General features: G+C 39.3%; 1 long non-coding RNA gene across 1 annotated transcript; it reads right to left on the bottom strand.

Annotated features, from left to right (window-relative positions):
• Window positions 1-2,681: 2,681 nt before the first annotated feature.
• On the bottom strand, window positions 2,682-9,510 carry LOC125307066. Its single transcript, XR_007195648.1, has 4 exons — window positions 8,987-9,510; window positions 4,647-4,727; window positions 4,147-4,219; window positions 2,682-3,430 (listed from the first exon to the last, which is right to left on the bottom strand). It is a non-coding gene; the product is annotated as an uncharacterized LOC125307066 (long non-coding RNA).
• Window positions 9,511-10,992: the final 1,482 nt, after the last annotated feature.

The raw sequence follows: 10,992 nt of genomic DNA, 5'->3' as shown, positions 1-10,992 counted from the left end.
GCAGCTAGAGGTCTCAAATTTCACAAACAATTATGTTTTTACCCCCTTATCATGTGCCACATGTTGGTATTAATTGACAATGACTGGTGTAACCCTATCAAGGCAAATCAAGGACATCTGAACCTAGGGTTAGCATTTGTATCTTATATAAGAAAAGTTGGAATAACAGTACAGTGCATTTTCATGCAATGTAATAAGAACTAGAAAACGCAATTCCAGGGAATTACCAGTGCATGAAAATGCAAAACATATGGTGTGAAATATATTGTTAAAACAGATTAATTGCTAATTGGCAACCAACATGATGAGGTTTAATATAGTTGAAATGACTGAACTAGGTAGATGAGGTTTAATATAGTTGGAATGACTGAACTAGGTAGATGAGGTTTAATATAGTTGGAATGACTGAACAGACAGGTGGATAGTTTAAAAGGTTAAATTCTTTGCTAGGTAGACGAGGTTTAATATAGTTGCAATGACTACAGTTTAATAGGTGGATAGGCTACAGTTTAATAGGTGTAATGCCCTGTATAGGCCATTCTTCTTTTTAACTTCACTTTCAAAAGCTGCGACTGGCTACTGGGCCTCGGCAAAGCATCGACTGTTGCTTGTATTTCTGAGGGTACACAAACAATTCCACCATGTATTAATTTCTGTTGGCCTTTGGGGAGACTGATTATTTTCGCAAATGGTGTGTACTTTGCTATTAGGTGCCTCTCAAGTATATTCATATTGCTGAGTTCTGGGGGAATTGGTGAGAGTTCTACATATTGATGACAGCAATCGGTGGTATTTTCCTATTTTCAAGTTGTCTTGGCAGCTATAACAAATCCACTCTGCCTCTTTTTCGGGTGAACAACAAGATTCAAGGGAACTGCACTGATCGCTACATGTATGCACATATTTCCCTGTCAATCATCTCTTCACCATGTCTGGGTTCCTTTGATAAGATTCATGATTGCACTTTTTCACCTGATTATAAAACAAAGCTCTGTGACATACTGTGCACACATAAGTAGGGCCGTTCTGTACAGCCATTCTAAAAGATGCAATACTCGAATGCAAAAGGGTGCTTTCTGTCGGTGTTGACTGTTCAGTGTCTTGCTCAGATCTATGAGATCTTATCTGTTGGTACTTGCGCTGTATATGTAACGCACAACGCATTTTATGAAGCATTTTCTGGAATCTGTCAATGGTAGATTTATTTCTCTGTAGATAACGATAATATCTGAAACAGGGATAATTTCTGTATCTGTCAGTAAAAGTTTCTCTCTTTTTTTGTCTGTAATTAAGAGCACATGCATAATGGCTTCTCATGGCCAATTTCTGCCTTGAGCGGAAATCACTTTGTGAATAACGCTGCTTAATGTAAGCTCGTTGCTTCAAACGGTAATTTTCATCACAGTTGTAACGGTGCTTTATGTCAGCTTGTTGCTTCAAGCGGTAATTTTCATCACAGTTGTAACGGTGCTTTATGTAAGCTTGTTGCTTCATATGGTAATTTTCATCATGGTTGTAACGGCGCTTTATATAAGCTTGTTGCTTTGATCTGAAAAGTGGATCCTGAGCATAACGACTAGTGATGTATGATGATTTTTTTGCAATTTATAGGTAGGGTCATGCATGTATTGATGTCTGTGGTGACATTTCTTACGCTGATTGTGTTCAATGTTTGCATATCTGTTTCTTGCATACTCCAGCTTTTTTGCCCGGTTCTTTTCATAATACCTTTGATGATATAATACCTATTCTTCTCTTTGGTTGACATTTTTCAACCAAACCAGATGTGAATGATACTGGCATCAACTCGTAAATCCATTCATCACTTGAATCAACCAGGGCCCAGAACACAAGCAGCCGGTCTACCATATCAGTAAAATTAGTAAAGGTCAACATCGCTGCAGTACCATTCTCAACTTGGAGTCCATGAGCTGTCCTACTGTGAGGATCAAACCACCCATATCTCTCACGGTTATCTTTAAACAAAGCAATTGTAAGACTCCCTACAGTTAGTAATGCATAGTTGACATCACTTGATAAACAGTGCAGTCTCTCAGAGAGCTTTAAAAAGTCTAAACAATCAGGTCCCTCTTGTCAAAGATAACCATACCGCGATGGGTACTTGATAGATCTCTCCGCAGATTTGAACACGGTTGCCATAATGTGGAAAATGCCATTCTGTTCCATCTCCCTTTGGACAACACTGAGCTCTTCTCTTATCTCCAACTCATGTTGTGTAAATAAAGGCTGACTGGTTGTTTCAACTTCAGTGAGGGCCAACTTTCACCATCGTCTTTTTTGAGCTTCTGAACGGCGGCCTTTCCTTGGCATGCTTGTTTCAAAACAATATGCTGTACCATGCAACTAAATGTATTGGACAAGTGTGTAGGCTGAGATTGACCGTATACTCAAATAATACAAAATTTAAACTACAACAACTGTATTGTGCAACTAAATGGAGGGTAGTAAAGTCAGCGTTACAAATTACTTACAGTATTATTATTCAGATTACATAGGCCTACAATATTCTTGAAAACCACTTACTAGCTTAGAGTATAAGTCAGTACAAATAAGATGTTAATTCAATATTGATCAATATCCTTTGTTTTAATACATGTGCTTGGGTCCAGAAATGAAATGGTACTGTAGAAACAGCAGCACAATGACACTCCAGAACACAATGAAGCTACAGAATAATTTAATGGTCAGGGAGAGATCAGATGGTCAACAGAGAAACAGAGGTCTCAGTTAATGGTATTTGATGGTGATGTAGACTGAAGAATAAGAGTCAGCCCTTCAGGTGGTCAGTTTTAGACAAAATCAAGGTTAGAATCTCAATCTTCGCACAGTTCAGGTCTAAAAGCAGAGGTCTAACAGCACAGCTAAGTTTCACAGATTTCACAACACAGGTACGATTCAAAGGTATGAATGGCTGACAGATATGATTCACAGGTATGGTTCTCAGAATAAGTCTCAGTATAGTTCTCAGGATAAATCTCAGTAGAATTCTCAGCATAAATCTTAGTAGAAGTCTCAGTATGTGCTCAGATATGTTCAGATATGATTCACAGGTATGGTTCTCAGAATAAGTCTCAGTATGTGCTCAGATAGTTCTCAGGATAAATCTCAGTATAGTTCTCAGGATAAATCTCAGTATAAATCTTAGTAGAAAGTCTCAGTATGTGCTCAGATAGTTCTCAGGATAAATCTTAGTAGAATTCTCAGTATAAATCTTAGTAGAAGTCTCAGTATGTGCTCAGATAGTTCTCAGGATAAATCTTAGTAGAAGTCTCGGTATGTGCTCAGATATGTTCAGATAGGTATGTGCTCAGATATGTTTGTAGGTATTAGTAGGTTATGTTGTGAGCGATGATGATTGTTGTGCACAGACAGGCACCCAGCCACCAAACTGGTCTGGTCTGGAACAAGCCTGAAAGACAAAAGGCAACAAACAAGTTAAACACTATCAAAAACAAAGAATGCCTACAATTGTTCATTACAACTTAAATATCTTAAAAGTAATGTTGTTGCACCATCAAGCTGTAGTGGTAGTTCAATATACTATAACATTTCATTGCCTCTTCATTGCTCAGTAAACAATGCAGAATTCTGTGTATGATTCATTTCAGTTTAAGGCACGTGATACTGATGTAGGTAAGCGAGTTGAGCAAGGCAAGGGCAAAACTAGCTTGCTAGGTCTGTCAGTCACATTGTTTTCACTGATTACAATACACTAACAACAAGTGGGAAAATTGTAATGAAAAAGCAGCTTTAGTCTGGAAGCAGCATAGTGGTTATGAAAACAAATCTTAACAGCTAGCTGAGGAAAATAACTATTGCGCCATTACATTGGAACAACTGTAACATGACAATTACATTAATTGTATGATTGCAATTACCAAAACACAAATACAATTCATTTATAGTAGCCCATGTCCATAGTTCCAAGCCCATTAAACTGCCACGTTCACAATGGAAAATGTCAGGCCAATTAAATACTTGAGGAAGCACTCTATGACTAAAGGAATTTGCTGAGAAAATCCTCTCATACAGTTTGATAGAGGCCATTATATGCCACTGACAAAGTATAGACAAAGAACACAGCTGGTCTAGGTGTTAAAGATGTAAATAATTTTAACTTCATACCTGAACTTCAAGTCTGCAACACAACCAATGAAGACGTGAATGGAAAAGTCTTAAAAAAAACTATTACTCTGTGCTGTGAAAAAGAAATATGTGAGAAATTGTGAAAATGTTTGTAACATTGCAATGCAACATTCAATTATATTAAAACATGACACACAAACAATGGACAGTATATCTAAGGCTGTCATACTGCGACAGACTGGGACCACATTATCATAGATGATCTTCTGAAGGTAAATTTGAGGCAAGGCCAGACAGACTATTTCATATCATTTTGAGCTGTTGATTCTGAATATTTTGTTTAACAGACTGAATGAGTTTTAATGCTGAGATAGAGAAAATCCTCTCATACAGTTTGATAGGACATTATACACCACTGACAAGGTATAGGGAAAATCCTCTCATACAGTTTGATAGGACATTATACACCACTGACAAAGTATAGACAAACAACACAGCTGGTTTAGGTGTTAAAGGTGGAAATAATTTTAAATTAATACCTGAACTTCAAGTCTGCAACACAACCACGTGGATGTGGAAGACCTGAATGGAAAAGTCTTGAAAAAGACTATTACTCTGTGCTGTGAAAAAGAAATATGTGAGAAATTGTGACAACTGTTGTAATATTGCAATGCAACATTCAATTATATTTTAAACACGACACACAAACAATGCAGTATTTCTAAGGCTGCCACAAACTGGGACCACATTCTCAAAGATGATCTTCTGATGGCAAATTTGAGGCGAGGCCAGTGAACAGACCATTTCAATATAATATTAATTTTGAGCTATTGATTCTGAATATTTTGTTTAACAGGCTGAATGAGCTTATTAACATAAACCTGCATTGTTAATGCATTACAGGTGAATAGGGTTGAAAATATATCTCCATCAAACTCCCCTAGTTGACTTCCTTTTTGTGTTGCAGGTTCAAAAAAACAAAACATGTTTAGATACATAAATTGCATTATTCTCATTGATTTATGCACATGCTAGGCTACAACGTAATGTATAGGTCAGAATGATGTAGAAATGAGTAGCTTCTAGGCCAAGTAAGCGTTCTGTATGTTGACACCAGCTACTTCTAATTTCTGTAAAGTGTGTTTTAAAGCGTAGTCGCTAACTATGAGCCTAAAATGGTCCTTTTACCTTGGTATCACTAACGTTACTAAATGCCGACCGAGATTTGAGTCGCACAAACACTTCAGCGGTGTTTAGTAAAATAAAAAGGAGCATGGCTTTACTAACGTTAAAATGTGAGGGGTAGTTCTAGAGGCTAACGTTATAAGTAACAAGCAAATATCAATAACGTTAACGAGTATAACATTTCTAGCTTCTAGGCCTGTAACTTAACCTCAGCCAGAGTATCCATACTTTATTATGACCAAGAGCTTAAGCGGGCGGTCATATAGGTTTAGTCAGATTTTTCTTTTTTTTTTTTTTTTCGATGTCCAAATTTCCGTCCAATGATTCCCGGGACACTGAAAGACCGGGTAGACAAAACTTGGTGGGCATGTAACCCCATATGGATAGCATGGAACCATCGTTTTTCGTTTTGATCTGTAGCCCCCCACGCTGGACTGCACCCCGAAAGGAGGGTAGGGCAGACACAGTTTTCTGTGAATATCTCGAGAACCGTAAGGTTTAGGAGGACCATTATTTTTTGTATGTTGATCTCAAGGGGCCATGTCAACCCATTCCATAACCACTCATTTCATGTATAGCGCCACCTAGTTAAACACAAAAAGTAAAAATGAGGTGGTGTAATTGAAGGTATCTGTGACCTAACATAGTCAAAACTGCACAAAATTGGAAGTGTAGGATCATTATGACACCCCCTCTGTATGCACGCCAAGTTTTGTGGAATTCCGTTCATGGGGGCCACACAATAAATTAATTTATGTTACTATACACCAACTGGCCTGTAGGTGGCCGGAGACAGTTTTTCTGTGAATATCTCGCCGAGAACCGTAGGGCCTAGGAGGTCCACCTTTTTTGTATGTTGGTCTTAAGGGGCATGTCAACCCATCCCATTACCACTTATTTCATGTATAGCGCCACCTAGTTAAAAATTAAAAAGCATAAAATTAGGTGTTTTCATCTCAATATCTCTGGCTGACAAGGTCAAAACTGCACAAAATTAAAAGTGTAGGATCATTATGACACCCTCTGAATGCATGCCAAGTTTTGTGTACTTTTCGTTCATGGGGGGCCTTACAACAAAATAATTTATGTGTACATTTAGTGCGTGACACCAACAAGGATTCCGGACACTGAAAGACCAGGTACACAAAACTTGGTGAGTATGTACCCCCATATGGATAGCATGGAACCGCCATTTTTCGTTTTCATCTGCAGCCCCCGCTGGACTGGACCCCAAAGGAGGGTAGGGCAGACACAGTTCTCTGTGAATCTTTTATGGTATGTTGGTCTCAAGGGCCCACATAAACCTGGCTCATAATCACTCATTTGTGATTCCCCGTAAAAAATGAAAATCAGTAGGATTAAAAAGAAAGCCAAAATAAATATTCATCATCATCATCATGGCTGCATTTTTCAGTATTGGCCGAGAAGTAGTCGCTTTGTCCACTAGATGGCGATCGTTGCAGTGAGACGTAATTTTGTTGGAAGTTAAAAGGGTTGGAAAAACAATGGGCGCTTCATACAAGGACTGTAATTTACCTTGTAACATCTAATAAGGATAGGGGACGACATGTTCACATGAAGTGTAATTCCCATTTCTTCTTGAAGCCGAAATAAATCTGAGGATGTTTATCGGACATGCTTGGTTTTACTGCAGGAATGCGTTAATCTTGTAATATCAATAAGGACCTAGGTAATGTTACCGTTAAGCGTTGGTTGAGTGATGGAGGCATTTGATTTATTGCATTTGTAGAAAACTATAAAATGCGGTTATACCAAACAAATGTATAGCAGCACTGTTTGTATCTTTTCGACTGTCATTTATTGCACGTGCTACAAAATCATTCTGTGCAATGGAAGATTTACCAACGTTACACCGGTCTGATGCAGTTTGCCTATACATGCGTGAGACTGAGGGCCTGTTTATTTTGTTTTTAAGTCGTGCAGGGTGTGAGAGGGGAATCGATGTGCTTTGATTACAGCTTGGTAGTTGTAGTCTGTGAAATTAAAAAAGCGTGTGTGTGAAGAAGTATCCAAACAATGACACCTTCATTTCATTATGGCTGTTTTAGCAAAACACCTTAAGCTACTGTGTAGTAGGTCCCATTTAGAAGTGGCTACTTCATTTGGCGCTTTCATTGACTCATGGAGCGTGAATGTTATTACAACTTTAGCCCACGATATGACAGTTTAAGTCCGGCTTGATACTGTAAGGTAAAGCCATTGGTTTCCAAAGAGATTTTATTTGTGTAGCCAGCATAGCCTATTGACAATTTATGTTGTCAATAGGCCTACCTTATAATCCTACCTGTAGCTTAGGGAAGCTAACAACTTTCTATTAGGATCTAGTTTGTTAGTTACCGTTTGTCATAACTCCCTGATGCATTTTGCATTTAGAATAGCCAAGTGTATATCTCAATCGGAAAATTAAACAATATCGGGTGCCTATGGACTAGGCTGGGTGAACCCAGCCTGATCTGCCCGCCATTTATTTTTGATTTCTTAAAAGATTGAGCTTGGTCTGATGAAAGCCAGACTAGCCATGGACCTCAGTTAAACAATGCAAGGGAACATGAATCAGCCTATATTTGCACTAACAATAACGGACAAAAAGCTCTTCAACGTTGGCCCGTTAAAATGTGTATGAACAGTCTAGCGGCGCATTTCATCAAGGCCCATTTGGACATGTCAGTTATTTGCACCACTGGTTAGATGTAAAACAGCACTTCGTTTCAGACTAGGCTACTGTTACTTAATTTGTGCATTAACAATAACGTTTCAGACTACTGTTACTTAATTTGTGCATTGACAAAAAGTATTACATGAACTAAAGATGACTAAAATCTTATGTAGAAGAAGAAACATTCACAAAAAAAAATCCATCCATCCAAAATGACCTTTGTTTTTGATAGCTGTTGAAAAACGGCATGGAACTGACAGAGATGTTTTTGTTTATAAATACATAAAAAATAAATAAATAAATAACATTATGCTGATACCTTTTGCTTTTCCCAAATACAATGTAGCCTACAGGTGTAAGTGACCTTTCATCAATCCAGTTGCAATGGATGAACTGTGATGAACTGCCCTACTTGTGATTGTTTAGAGATTTTAAAGGTTTTATAACAATTCTACATCTTCTTTGGCTATTCTACAATCCTATTCACCTTTTCAGCACCAGTAGGGTACTTTCTGTGCAACCCCAACACACTCAGGCATGCCAAACAAGCATACACAAAAGTTTCAAGAGTGGGGATGGGTAAAATATGGAGACAAATTGAAGTGTGATTTATTTTCGCGGAACGGATGTACAGGACTGAGCGGCGGTCATATTTTGTACCGCTATGCGGTACATCTAGTTTGGTTAACGTTAATGCTATGAGCTAGGTAGTAATGAGCAAATAGTGCTAACGTTCTCGTTAGCTGGGAACTAACGTTACGTTTGATTGCCGTTAGCTTAATATAGTGCTAACGTTAACTTTAGGTTTGATTGGCTGCAGCTATTTATAATGTTACCTACAGCTAACCGGTTACGTTAACGTTAACATTTGACGACATGTTTAACGTTAATTGACAATGGGTTTCCTTAGCTTCTACATAACACATATCAACGACCACTAATTTCACACAATGCAAACTTACATGACATAATGTTCGACGACATATTAAGTCAAATACCAAAAAATGGAACACTTACCTTGTCTGTAATTACAGAAACCCTCTGAAAGATTAATTATGAGCAAATCTTGGAGTACAGCAGGCGACAAAACGTTAACGTTCAGGTTTACCGCAGCTGTGGAATGGTAGATTCTACTTCAACGTTAGATTGCTTCTAGTGTTGGAATTTTTTCACAGGCGTAAAGCTTAATTAGCACTCACGTAACAATGCATCTTTGCCGCCAAAGCGTCTCAACGTTAGAAAAAGTTCACGCTGTTCCATACAGTCTGCCCCCTCAGGATCGGCGCGCTATTACACTTACGCCAGGATGATTGAGTGAGACGGTAACCACTACGTCTCCGGTATACATCATTGAAAAGAGGAAGGTCTTGTCAACATAACAAGCCCTCATTGGAGTACCTTTGTGAACTGTGACCAATCCTAGAAGCGATTTATTGTGATTAGTGCCAGAAATCCCGGATGTTGACAGCCACAGTGTTTCGTACGTTTATTCGCGGAGTCGTAACAGTGTTTCGTACATAACTTTTGGACACAAATTAAACAAACACTTTACACCGTAGACGTGATTTTTACATCGTTCAATGTTGGTAGATTTGTTATTTTTAAGATTACATCGTTAATGAAGCGTTTTGTTGATTAATAACGTGGTTAGGATCATTTTTAAATTAGCCAACATGTAGCTTAGCTATACTGGCAAGTAAGTTGATACTTTTACGTCCTTTAACTGTTAACTTTGAACTCAGTTACTTTTAAAATAATACACGGGAACTCCTCAACTCACTCTGGGTGCAGTAGTGAAATATGTTATTTAAATTTCAAAGTGTATCAAGTGCTTGTAACAGAAATATAGGAATAGAAACTGTGCCTCGTCTGAGAACCAACCCGGGTGTGGCATAAGACAACTCTGGTTCAATGTGAATGAAACGCATCACAACCTAGGACATTCATTGTGCCATCAAAGACAACTGCAAAGTGGATGTAGTGAATAAAGTGCAATTTCAAGTAGGCCTTGTAAGATCAGGAACACAGCAACATTTGTAGTGAATAAAGTGCTATTTCAAACTGTGGGAAAAGGTAATGATAAAGCACATGGATTTGTTTACAAGCCAGCGAACGGTTAGCATAAGTTTGGTAGAACTATGTGGATGTTACAAGGTAAGGTTTCTTGTTTCTCACTTCTCTTTCTGGGACGGTAGTCTCAATGTTGCAAAAGGTTGGTTTTCCGCCTGGGGACGCTAGGCACAGCAGGGGAAAGTCACCATTTTCACGGAACAGGTCATTTAACAAGACAGAACAATATAGAACAAAACTGAGAACAAAATATTAGGAATAATTGAGTACAAAATTGGAGAACAATTAAGAACAAAATTTATTGATGAACAATCATTAACAATCTACTATTTATCTAATCTACTAAATTATAAAAAACAAACTAAATTATAACAAATTACTATTTACAAATTAGAACTATTTACAAATGTACATATTTACAATATAGCTCGAGCTGCATGGCCACCTACAGCTGAGGCTGCATGGCCACCTCCCCTTGCCGCCATATTGTGGTGGCGTGGGGCAGTACCACTCACCCTCTGGTACCAAGATGACATCCAGCACTGTCGCGTGGTACCAGAGGGTGCAGCTGTCGCCAGCCCAGCCACAGCACCTGGCCGGACCCACCAGCAGGTGCCATGCGCCCGCACATGGCACAGTCTGCGGGACCTGCCCGTGCAGACTCCTGGGCCAGCCGAGCCTCCCTAGCGGCCGCCTGACGGGCCTCCCTCTCCTGCCGCGCCTGGAATTGTGCCATCTCGCGCTGCCTCCTAGCGGCCTCTCTTACAGCGCGTGCAGCCGCCTTTGCTGCCTGTGTAGCGGCCTGCTGCTGCCGGACCCAGCAGCTGGGCTGCCGATCCTGCAGCTGTTGTTCTATGCGGGATGCCTCAGCCTCCCTCTCGGCTCTTTCCCGCATATTGGCGTCCGAGGTGATGACATTTGCAGGCTGAGGCATCCTCCTCCCCCTCCCCCTG

This window comes from Alosa alosa, chromosome 14, assembly GCF_017589495.1.
Source record: "Alosa alosa isolate M-15738 ecotype Scorff River chromosome 14, AALO_Geno_1.1, whole genome shotgun sequence".
NCBI lineage: Eukaryota > Metazoa > Chordata > Actinopteri > Clupeiformes > Clupeidae > Alosa > Alosa alosa.
This window is presented reverse-complemented; position numbering and strand designations above follow the sequence as displayed.